Source organism: Phocoena sinus, chromosome 3, assembly GCF_008692025.1.
Source record: "Phocoena sinus isolate mPhoSin1 chromosome 3, mPhoSin1.pri, whole genome shotgun sequence".
NCBI lineage: Eukaryota > Metazoa > Chordata > Mammalia > Artiodactyla > Phocoenidae > Phocoena > Phocoena sinus.
The window spans coordinates 160,755,851-160,768,175 of record NC_045765.1 but is presented as its reverse complement, the minus strand read 5'-3'; the positions used below and the strand labels follow the sequence as shown (position 1 = coordinate 160,768,175).

The window sequence follows — 12,325 nt, the reverse complement described above, 5'->3', positions numbered from 1 at the left end:
TGTCTGTTTCTAGTTTTGAGTATTGCATACTCCTGGATTCTCCCTGCTGTGGCTGTGCTTTCTCTCCCCTTTGGGCTATGTGGTTATTTCATATCTTGCCCTCATCAGCTATGACACCTGAATAACAGTGTACTTTTGCCCCGCTCTCTACATTAATGTTTACCACATTTTATTTCACTCTCTGAACTTAAAATGCTTTAATTCCTCATCGTGTTCCATCCCCAAACTTGACCTTCATCAGTTGTCAAATCTTTTCCTGATACTGGCCCCTAAAGTCTGACTAGTTCTTGTCTATGACATGGTGTGGTCAGATTTTCAGAGCATGTTGCAATAATGCACCATTTTGCTAATTTGTGCTGGCATGTTATAGAACCATGCAAATCTCTAAGTAGGGCAAGATTAAAGTCTCTACAGCTTAAATTTTCTTTTATATTTGATGCTCAAGACCTAACACAGACCTGGATTTTTGTTTTACACGTCCTTGGGAATGAAATTTTGCATTTGCTTTATTTCCCTTTGTTATTTAGAAGCTCTGTTTGCCTCCATTTTCCCTCATCTGTGTGCATTTCTTCTTTCTCTTACATCAATCTGAAATATGAATGCCAACATATCTTCTTTTCATATCTGACTTATCTGCAAATCTTTCTTTTCTTTTAGCATCTTGCTCTGTCCACCTCAGTACTCATGCTTGTGCCTGTGTTTCTGTTTTCACTTGTTCATTCCTTGTTCATGAGTCTCTCTTCTCTCTTATTCACTTCTGATTTTCTCTGATTTCTTTGATTAAGATAGAAGCAGCTCCTGCATCACCAAATGGCTGGATAAAAAGTGATGCCTCATGCACTTCAAGGTTAGCAAATTTTTCTACATGATCTAAATGTAGGACTGTTTCTATGAAGCAGTGGTTACCTTGACAGTTAAGGAATTTTTCCACTCTCTGATCAGCTGTTTTCCAGTCATATAAACACTGCTTTACTTGGAGACCATGTCTACGCAAAAGTCTCTCCAGTAGCTTCTGCGTTCCCTTTGGGCTCATCTTTTCTCCTCCTTTCTGTCATACTTCCTTGAGTATCAAGAATGTTACTCAAGCCTTGGGCCAACATCTCAGCTCCTGATTCATAAACAATTTTATAAGCCTGTCTCATTCTGAATTTGGAAGTTTGTGCGATTACCCACAGGAAAGAAATGCCTTAAGATTTCATTCAAACTCCAGTTTATCTGGAATTGCTGATAGCCTTTATTCAGCTTCCATTGTCAAAGGACTTCTGACCCATGGGCCTGATTTCCCTATAGGAATTAGATTTCTGGATGGAAAGGTTATCAAAAATTTTCCAAGTAACTTTGCTTTTCATCCATCTGGTACAGTGTATTGTAAGACTACTTAGGCGCTTGAGGTACAGAATTAAATTTAAAGAAGGTGTGCTATACAAGCGATTGGCCAATTAAAAAAAAAGGTGAAATATGAAGCAATTTCCACTTCTCAAGAATATCGCCTTTAGTAGAAAAAGTTAATGGAATAAAAAAAGCTTGTTTTATCCATTTGTTCTCATTGCATTTATCTACAGTGATATCATTTCCCTTTGGGGGGTTCTGTACAGAAGCTACCAGAAATGACATGTACCTTCAGTTCTCCCGACTTTGCATCACCAAACTGAGTTTTCTTTTCCTCAGCATGGTGTTTATTTACAGAAACTTGCCCGTTTACTGAAACATGAATGGCTTTGACTCAAACTTGGAGAAGCAATAAACGTCATTTAGCCACACGGAACGTGTCAACACCTGGGAATGAGGTCATGCCAATGGCCATCGTACTTCATGTGAGTGAAACACACCAAGCAGTGAACTAATTAGACTTAAGTAAGCTGGCTTTCATTCCCGCAGACAGTGGAACCAGTTATTTCTTAGGGAAGGGTTTAGTTTTACTCCAGGGCAAGGTTCTGTAACTCCTGTAATACCCCTGAACGGTTCCCCAAATCAGGCCAGATGAAATTGGCAATTCAGAGATGGTTACCTTGATGTGTAAATGGTAGGGTCTTTAATTAGGCTCATTTACATCATTGAGAAAGGAGCCTTGGAATCCATATGTGCAAGGATGAAATTAAAAGAGAATCATCTGCCTCTTAATTCTATATATGAGGGAAATTTATAAAACAACAGCAACAAACCTTAAAACGGTTCTTAGCAGTCTACTTACTAGCCATAAACTGTCTTTCCTGTAGTTTGAATGCCTGATGCATATTCGGTAGCCATCTCTCTATTGAAATGTTCTTCATGTCTATTACTTATGACTCATTTTTATCTTGAATTTAATACCTGAAGGATTCAAAGTTATTTAAAGGATTCAAAACCTCCAACTATTCCCCAAAGCTGTAACCTCTGAGACAGAAAACTTTCTGATTAGAAAAACAGACACCTGCTTTGGCTCCTTGAAACACTATGAGAGATATTGCCCAAGATTTTTTGTGGCTTTTCTCTGTGTGTATTAGATAAATTTTAGAAGATTAGGGCTTAAAATTTCACTTTAGATTTTAAAAAATCATGTAATAGGATTCTTCCATAAGCCTTACTTTATTTAGACACACACATGTGGGTTCTGTAATTATGTCTCTAGAAGCTAAACGACGTATTAAAAATTGTTTGTATTCACCTTTATGGTTGCATGCTATTTACATGCCAGATAATTTCTCAGAATGTGGCTCCAGTGGATCTTACTATAAGCTGGTAGATGGTATATGGCTAATTTGCAATCGTATGTGTAGGAAACACCCACGTTCCTGGTGAGACCACATTATGATGGTTACTGATGTCAGCACACACTTTAGTCCAAGTTACATTTGAACATCCTGTGTCAACCAATCCAAGGTGTGGAAATAAGCAGAGGCTATATTTCTTTCTGTGGTTTCAGAATTGATACAGAAATATACCTTTTGACTAAGTTAGTCAGCACTTCCATATGTGTGGTAGTGTCAACAGCAAAGGTCCAGGCTACAGTAAAATTTCTTTATTAGCAAACTATGGTTGGTCAGTTTGCTTGAACGTTGTGGTTTCAGTGTGCCTGAAATAGTTCAGTGTCCATGGATCCAGACATGTCCACCATTCCCCATGGTCTTGGGGGAGCCACAGGGCCCACTTTTGAAACTTGGAGTCTCGGAACATGATAACGGAGAGAGACCTAAATGCCTATTACACTGACTCACTCATAGATGTCGGAACGATATGAGGAGAAAGTAAATGACTTTCAAACCTGGCATCTCACAAAGCCTTGATGAAAACTCAGATCATTTGACCCAGTTCATTGCTGCAGCCAGTGATACCATTACTGTATCTTGGGTGCTCTGCTCTGTACAAAGCATATTCCCATCACCAGAACCTTGGTGCTGTTGGAGCCCCTAAATTTGATGGTTGAGAATCATGTTTGTGTGAAGGTGTGTTTGTAATCCTTACCTTGTTCAAAATACTATGAACATTTTACAGCGAAAATTAGTCTTTTGTTTATGTGCCTACCCCTAAGTTACAATCATTTGGAAATTTTTCTTTTGGTTTACAGTAGAAACTGGAACTACAGGTTCTACATAGAGAAACAGATAATTTCACAATGTTTGCTAAAGACTTACATTTTTAGGTCTAGTTAGATATAAACTTTGAAAAGTTGTGAATGCATAGATTTATGTGAATCACATGTCAAATTGCAGAATAATATTGGTAAGCAGTAAGGATGTAACTATAACACGTATAGTTATCATTACAGTAAAGAAAATATGGAACTACAAAGTCTAGACGATTATCTAACAGATGTGTCAATTTGAAGAAAATATTTAGTCTAGTGTATGTGATAATCAGTTTTAATTAGGAAGTGGTCGTATATTCCCTCAAACTCATTTTATATAAAATTATCAATATTGAGCACTCTGGGAATTACTTACATGAAGGGTAGACTATGCAGTATTTATGTTGTAGAATCAGATGCATTTAGAAAAAGAGGCTAAAGTGACATTATAAAAGTGGAAGTGAGAAAGATCCCATTCGTAATAATGTGGGGAAAAAGCCATGAAATACCTAGGAATGAATTTAATGAGGGAGACTATGAAGAGAACTATAAAATTATATTGAAAGACATAAAACAAAACCCAAATAAGTGGAAAGACAGACCGTGTTCTGCATAAAAAGTCAATATCATAAAAATGTCACTTCTTTTGAAATTAACATATAAATTTAATGCAGTCTCAATCAGAATTTTTTTCTCTTTTGGAACACATAAATAGGGATATATATATACATGTGGCTGATTCACTTTGTTGTACAGCAGAAACTAACACACCATTGTAAAGCAATGATACGCTAATAAAGATATTAAAAACATAAAGTGTTTAGAAGAATAAATGAGTGAAAATTGCCAAGAATTTTTGAAATGGAACAAGAGCAAAGAAGCTTGCCCTACTAGGCATGAAAACCTAATATAAAGCTGCTTTAAATAAAACAGTGAGGTACTGGCCTGCGATAAATAGTTTTATAGAACTGTTTATCTGTATTTAGAGATCATTTAACATATAATTAAAGAAGGCATTATAAGTCAGTGAATACATTATATATTATTCAATTAATGCAATAGAAAGAACTGCCCATACTTTTGGAGAAATTACAACTTCATACTTCATTACATAACAACGAATTACAGATGAGTGAAAAATCTGAATGCTACAAAATAGACCACAACAGTCTTGGAAGACACTATAAGAGAATATTTATATAATCGTCCTGTGGTGATGGGTTTTTTTTTTTTAAGCAAGACCAAAACCATAAGAATATAAAGAAAAAAACGACATACTTGATTTCATGAAATTTAAGAACATATGTGAGGGAAAGTCTCCATGTAGTGGACATTTTAAATGTTTCCTCATTTAAACTTCCTCATTTAAACTTTCCTCATTTAAACTTTTTCCTCATTTAAACTACCAACTTTTGAATGTCATTCAGATGTTTGGGGAATTACCTCCTTTATAAATTCTGCCTTCCTAAAACAGAAGCCAGAAATCCACTTTCCCAGGCTCCCTTGCAGCTAGTGTTGAGACTGGTCTCATGATTCACATGGGCCCATTGTAATTTCTGATTCAGAAAAAGTGAAATGAAGAAGGAGGTGCCTCATGGAATTAATTATATTGAAAGTGACAGAGAAACGTCCAGCTGTTTGCAGTGACATCCTGCACATTGGAAGTTGGAAGAGAGCAGTGTATCTGGTGTAACAATGCATCAGCTTAATTTGGACACTTCCCTAGCTTTGTAGCCTCAGAGATCAACTGTTTGTTTCTTCTTGGAACTTCTGTGATCTCTGTAATATTCTTCAATAAATTATTTTTCTGCTTACACTAGTAGGAGTGAATTGTGTTTGCAACCAAGAATTATGACAGAGTCCCTTCCTTAAAAGGACAAAAGACAAATGACAGTCTGGGAGAAGAAGATTACAATCCAAATAACAAAGGGTCAAAACAACTAAAGAGGAAAAAATATGCAAATGATATAAACAGGCAATCCACTAAAGAAAAAATGCAAATGAAAAGCTGCATAACCTCCTAGATAATTCGGGAAACAACAATAAAATCACAAGTTTCAACCATCGCATTTGTTTAAACTCAAAATATGGTTAGAATTAAGGGCTTGTAAGAATGTAGGAAAATAACTACTCTCTTATACCCCATTGGTAGGAATGTATGGGCCTGAGGCCTTGTGACCTGGTAATACTTTATACAGTGAAAATGTGGGTACTCATTGGTCTGTAGTTTCATTCACAGAGATTTATTCAAAAACAAAAGCATTCAATTTCTAAGATAGGCAAACACAAACACGCATAAATCCAAACACAGGAATGTTTATCACAGCTTTCCTTGGAATAGGAAACAACTGAAATGATCATCAGAATGATGGTATAAGGACAGTTATATTTCTGTAGCCTAGAATTCTTCAGCACTGTTTAAGTGGGTCTATCTGTATCAACCTGAAGACTGTGCTTGACATATTTTTAAGTGAAAATATCAAATTACAATCTTATCCCAATATAAAAGATTATATATGTAAATATATTTCATAAAAAATTAATATTGTAGAAGATACATACCAAATTGTTACTACCGTGGAGGAGATGTTGGATGTGGGAAGGAGAAACGATAAGCTTTAGAAGTTTCTGTGTGGTTTGCATTTGCCACTATTGCTTTTATAATCAAAATGATTGTGAAAAATGCTCAGTAGTGAATACCCTATACCATCATCACAGTTTCACCCAACAGCACATTGTTTGTCAAATGGAGAGGTGTAGTCAGTCATCCACTGTACTTTCCCTGCTCTAACTCCCTGAGCCATGAGCCACAATGCCCTCAGCAAGAGTGTCCCCATCAGGCAGGGTTTCTCAATCCTACGCCAAGCTCTCATAGAAACACTTTGATTCCATGCATCTCATCCCCTCTGAAGAGCACATTTTCTACTTCTTCATTCTTAGGCTTTCTCGGTTTTCGCAAAGGAACTGAACGATTGCCATGACTACCAGTCATTGAAACAGATCAAAGTTCAGTGGAAAGGACTTGGATGCTGGGTCTTGATGAATTTATTGGGAGAAAAAAAGGCACCTGCTCAAACTTCCTTGTAGATTTCCTTAGGGATGTGCGGCCATTCAGCTCATCTCCCTAAACTCCCATTAAATTATAAGAAGGCAAACAGTTATTATTTGTTTATTGTTTATTACTGCCCTCACATTAGCTTGAGATCAAATTTATGACACAGCCTAGTTGGGTTTTAGGGATTATGTGTACACTTCATAGTGCATGAAAGCCCTTCACATTTATGCCCATTTTGTAGACCTTGGAGTGTAACCCAACAATTTTTAAGTGCTTCTGCTTCCATTTTCTTTTATTTTTGCAGTATTTCCTATGACATAGTGTGGCTCCGTCTAAGACTGAGAATCTTGCTTGTCTCACTTCAAATTCCTTTCAAGCAGTTTGCCATTCCAGGATGGAATAACTATAGTTTCTTGAAGTTTCTAGACAGTTTGTGTAATTTTCTACATCTGACTGTTAGGAAGCAAGCTTTTATGTTGAGAAAGTCATTCATTTCTTTCCAGTTTTAACTATTGGTCTTAGGATGACACAAATGTAATTTCAAATTACAAATGTTCATTGCTAGTATATAGAAATACAATTGATTTGTATTAATTGTTTGTATCCTGTAACCTTACTAAGGTTACTTATTAATTCTAGTACCTTTTTTCTCAGTTCTTTGGGATTTTTCATGTAGATGATTGTGATTGTGTCATATGTAAATAAATGCAATTATAGTTCTTTCTTTCTAATTTGTGTGTATTTTGTTTGCCTTGACTTACTGCATTAGCTGGGACTCTAGTACAATACTGAATGGAAGTGATGACAACATACATTCTTGCCAATCTTAGGGGGAAAAAACACTCAGCCTTTCACCATTAAATATATTGTTAGTTGTAGGTTTTTTATAGACATCCTTTGTCAGGTTGAAGAAGTTTTCTTTTAATCTTAGTTTTCTGAGAGTTTTTATTATGAATGGATGTTTTGATTTTGTCAAATGCCTTTTTTGTCACTGTTGATCATCTATTGAGATGATCATATGGTTTTTATTTTTCAGTCTTCGAATTAAATTAAGCACTTTTTGAATACGGAACCAACTTTCCATTCCTGGGGGGGAAAAACCCACTTGCTCATAATGTTATCCTTTTACATATTGCTGGATTTAATTTGCTATTTTGTTAAGAATTTTTTATCTGTGTTTGTAAGGGATATTGGCCTGTCAGTCTTCTTATCTTGAAATATCTTTGGTTTTGGTATTGCTGATCTCCTAACATGTCTTGAGAAGTATTCTTTTATCCTATATCTTCTGAGAAAGCTTGTGGGGAGTTGGTATTACTTCTTTTTAAAAAATGTTTGGTAGGCTTCACTGGTGAAGCATTCAGGACCTGAAGTTTTCTTTGTGGAAATGTCTTTTAACTATACATTTAGTTTAATGGGTAAATGGCTCTTAAGCTTCTTTTTTTTTTTTCAATGAAATTTGGTAATTCATGTCTCTTAAGGAATTTTTCTGTTTCATCCATTTAATCAAAATTATTGGCCCAAAGATTTTCAAAATATTATCTTACTATTCTTTCACATCTGTAAGATCTGTAATGATGTGTCCTCTTTCATTACTGAGATTGGTAATTCTTTCAGAGTTTCTCTTTCTTCTTCTCTCTCTCTCTTACTCTCGCCCTCTCTGCATATCAGTCTGGCTAAAGGTTTAGCAATTTTCTTGATCTTTTTAAAGGACCAGATTTTGTCACTTTATTATTTTCCTGCTACAGTTGTATTGACTTCAGCTCTTATCATCATTATTTTTCTTTCTACTTACTTGGGGCTTAATTTGCTTTTATTTTTCTAGTAACTTAGGGTAGATACTTAGATTACTGATTTAAGACCTTCTTTTCTGATATAAACATTTGATGGTATAAACAAACCCTAATTACTGCTTTAGCTGCATCTCACAAGTTTTGATATGTGTATTTTTATTTTCAATTCATTCCAAATAGTTTTTGATTTCGCTGTGACTTCTCGTGTTATTATTTCTAAATATTTCCTTAATTTTTTTCTGTTTATAAATATATTAGGATTTTCCAGATTTCTTTCAGTTATCGACTTCAGGCTTAATTCCAGTGTTATTAGGAAACATACTTTGTATGATTTCAGTCCTTTTAAATATGTTGTGATTTGTTTTATGACACAGAATATGTTCTAGTTTTATGTTGGCAAAAATTTTTGTGCTCTTCAATGTATATATTTAGCTATTTTGGGTTTGAGTGTTCTTTAAATGTCAATTAGGCCAACTTGGTAAATAGTATTGTTCAGATCTTCTGTATCCTTACTCGTTTTACTATGTCCTTGTTTTATCAATTATTGAGCGAGGAGTGTTGAAGTCTCTCTAAACTATGGATTTCTTTATTTCTCTTTGCTGTTCTGTTAGCTTTTGCTTCATATATTTTGAACCTCTGTTGTTACGTGCATACACACTTAGGATTATGGTGCCTTCTTAGTGAATTGGCCCTTTATAATTATAAAACGTCCTTCTCTATCTCAGGTAATATTTCTTTATCTGAAATCTACTTTGCCTGATAATATAGCCATTCAAACTTTCTTTTGATTAGTATTTTCATCCATTTTCTTTAACCTGTCTATGTCTTTTTACTTAAGTGGATTTCTTACATATATTATATAGTTGGATCTTGCTTTTAAAAGTCCATTTATTGTCCCTTCAATCTACTTTTTTCCAATTTGGGTGTTCATACTATTTATATTTAATGTAATTATTGATGTGATTGGCTTTCATAGCTATCATGTTCCTAGTCATTTTATTTTCATTCTTTTTGTTTTATTTTCCTTTCTTCCTCTTTTCTTGCCTTCTTTTGGATTGTTTTGTGTTGTTATGATTCCATCATGTCTCTACTCTTGTTTTTTAGTTTTCTTTCTTTATTAATTCTTTATTGGGGGAAGTCTCTAGGCTTTACAATATGTATAATTAACTCATTGCCATCTACATTCAAATAATACTATAGAATTTTATATATAGTGTAAGAATCTTACAACAGAACCTTACATCTCTTTCCTCTCTCCCTCCTTTGTGCTATTGTGACCATGTATTTTACCTCTACATATGTTATAAACCCAACCAATGTAACTCTGTTGCTTAGACATTCAATTATCTTTGGAAGTGATTAAAAATAAGAAAAATGTCTTTAATATTCACCTTCACTTTATTTTTTCTGGATTTCAACATTACCTTTTAAAGATTCAAATTTTCATCTGATACTATGTCTTCTTTCTGAAGAACTTTCTTTAACATGTTTTGTTGTTGTTGTTGGTTTGCTCTTTGATAATAAATTCTTTCAGCTTTTGTTTGTCTGATAAAGTGTTTACTGTGATTTCAATTTTGAAAGATGTTTTCACAGGGTATAGGATTCTGGGTTGACTGTTTTTCTTTAGTACATTAAGAATGTTACTTTATTTCCTTCTGTCTTGCATGGCATCTGACAGGGAGTTTGCTGTCATTCCTACCTTTAATTCTCATTTTGTTAAGGTACTTTTCTCCCCTCTGTGGCTTAAGGATTATACTTTCAATAAAAGTAAGATCCAGGACGATGGGGAATGTTTCATGCCTGCCCCCAGCAGTTGCTGAGTACAGCTCTCTCTGTTCTCCCAATCTGCCCCCAATTTTTGCCATGAGCACCGGGGTGGGGCGGGGGAAGCCAGTGACAAAGCAGATTAATGAGTGAAACTCTACCCCTCTCTTGGACTTTGCAGCTATTGTAGACTGGCCACCCTCACCCCCACCCCAGTCCAACTGTGGTCTTTAAGAATCCATTACACTTGTAGCTGATTTCTTTTTAGCTGTTGCATGGTGGCCATCTCTTCCTCCCGTGCTCTGCCAAAGGCTGTCTCTTCGTGGAATTAGTTTCGTTTGCTTTATGAGCTCAACTCTCAGATGAGGATCACAGTTTTCTGATTTTCATTGCTACAGGGGGAACAACATTATTTTGCAACTTTCTGCACCCTAATTCACTATAGTTTTGAAGCAGTTCACCATCCTGGATGCTCTTTTCTGGGCAGATTACAATTTGTTTATAGCCCGCTTAAATTACCCCAAAATAAAAATAATGCTTCAGGAACACAGTAGAGTAGGGCATATCCATAGCTGTGTACTTGTCAGTGTCAATTCAACTTTTACTGCATCTTGCCTATCATTGGATCATAATGTGTTTACTGTCAAAATATCTTCCAAGTCTTCTTCATATATCCTGCCATTGCTAAGCCATTTCTTCCCAATCCTGCTCTTTAAACTGGTTTTTTGATCCCTTGAGCGAAGTTTTACAAATTGTCATTTTAAATTGTAGTTTGGGGATTCATATAATCTCTTCAGATTGCCCAGATTTGGGAGATCCTGATCTTTTGTTCAACAGAGTTGCTGTTCCTTCAGTAATCACTGATGAAACTATTGAATAGGTCACAGCTGGGTCCAAAGATAACCTCTTCCCAAATTTGATATCCATTCATGAATTGCTACATTCAACTTGATAAAACCCACTTAATCTTATTTTTATCCTTTACTGTTCTTGGTCATATGATTGATTACATGATAGCTCTGAATGGCTTTCTCAGAAGTCCACATATATTATTCACTATATTTGTAAACTATATTTACTTGTGTAATAACCCTGTCTAAGAATAAAATGAAGTTAGTTGTACATTGTAAAGCCATGCTAGTTATTAGTGATTACTGCTTCAGCTTATAGCCAGTTTCACACCATCCCTTAATAATCCATAGTAATAGCTACAGTTTGGAGAGTGCACTTGCTCATTTTTTGAAATCATAACATTTGCCCATTTATTGTCTTATTCTTCTGACATCATTTTCTACAATTATTCCAACATCATGTTCAGTGATTTTAGGTGCATGTTCTGTTGGTAGTCTGGGACATTTTTAAGCTGAGGCAGAAAACTAGAACTCACTTGCATCACATAGCAGCTATTCTCTGTGTGTTTCTTTTTTGGATTCATATATATTTACCTATTTATGTTCACCATTTTTAAATGGTAGTTCACGTGCATTGTTGGGGAAAACAAAAATAATGTAGCAGCTCTCTCTTTGTCATTTCTTATTATCTCTTGGCTCCCAGCACAGCTTTTAGTCCTGCCGTGATCTTAGTTGATCATTTATTAATTTGACATCAAGTGTTTCATTTTAACCTCAGTACTCTTTCACAAGTTACATTATGACTTTGTTTGTAGGATTACTCTGTGGTGAAAATTGGAAACTTCCTGTACTTTGTTCTAATTTTTTAACAAATAAAAGAGAAAGTGTAAGGGGATATATTGATGGTCTATAGTAAATTCTAGTCACTGGTTCATAATATTGGAAGCTTAGCTATAAAGGATAGTAAATATATACAAACACCAATCATAGGCTAATAGTACACATACAGACTGGATGTAGCAGGCAGTCTCATTTGGAGTGTGTTCTTTTTTTCCTTTCTGTAGTTACAATAACTGCCAGAATGTTGATCAGTCCAACTTAATTTAAACCCATTTGCTTTGGACCAATTCCGTCTGATGCAATCAAGCTTCTTTGTCTGAGGTGAGTACACAGTGGCCGGAAAGAAAACACCATTAAAGGCTAGTGTACTACCTGCAGGGCACTAGTTACTAAAACTTGAACCTCTTATTCCTAGAAAAGAGGACTATACTTGCTACCTTCAGCAGTGTTTCCTGGAAGTTAGAGTGAGATTGCATTGTTG

The 12,325-nt window shown here is 35.3% G+C and overlaps 1 protein-coding gene across 2 annotated transcripts in view; it reads left to right on the top strand.

Annotated features, from left to right (window-relative positions):
* FBXL7 (F-box and leucine rich repeat protein 7) overlaps positions 1-12,325 on the top strand; it is a 422,210-nt gene that overhangs the window by 158,057 nt on the left and 251,828 nt on the right. The window contains exon 1 of one of the 2 annotated variants that reach the window (XM_032625626.1): positions 12,134-12,165. The exons of the other annotated variant lie outside the window; for it this stretch is intronic. The gene's annotated coding sequence lies outside the window, so the exon portion shown is untranslated. Of the gene's footprint in view, positions 1-12,133; positions 12,166-12,325 lie in introns of those variants that run through there. 2 annotated transcript variants of the gene reach the window in all.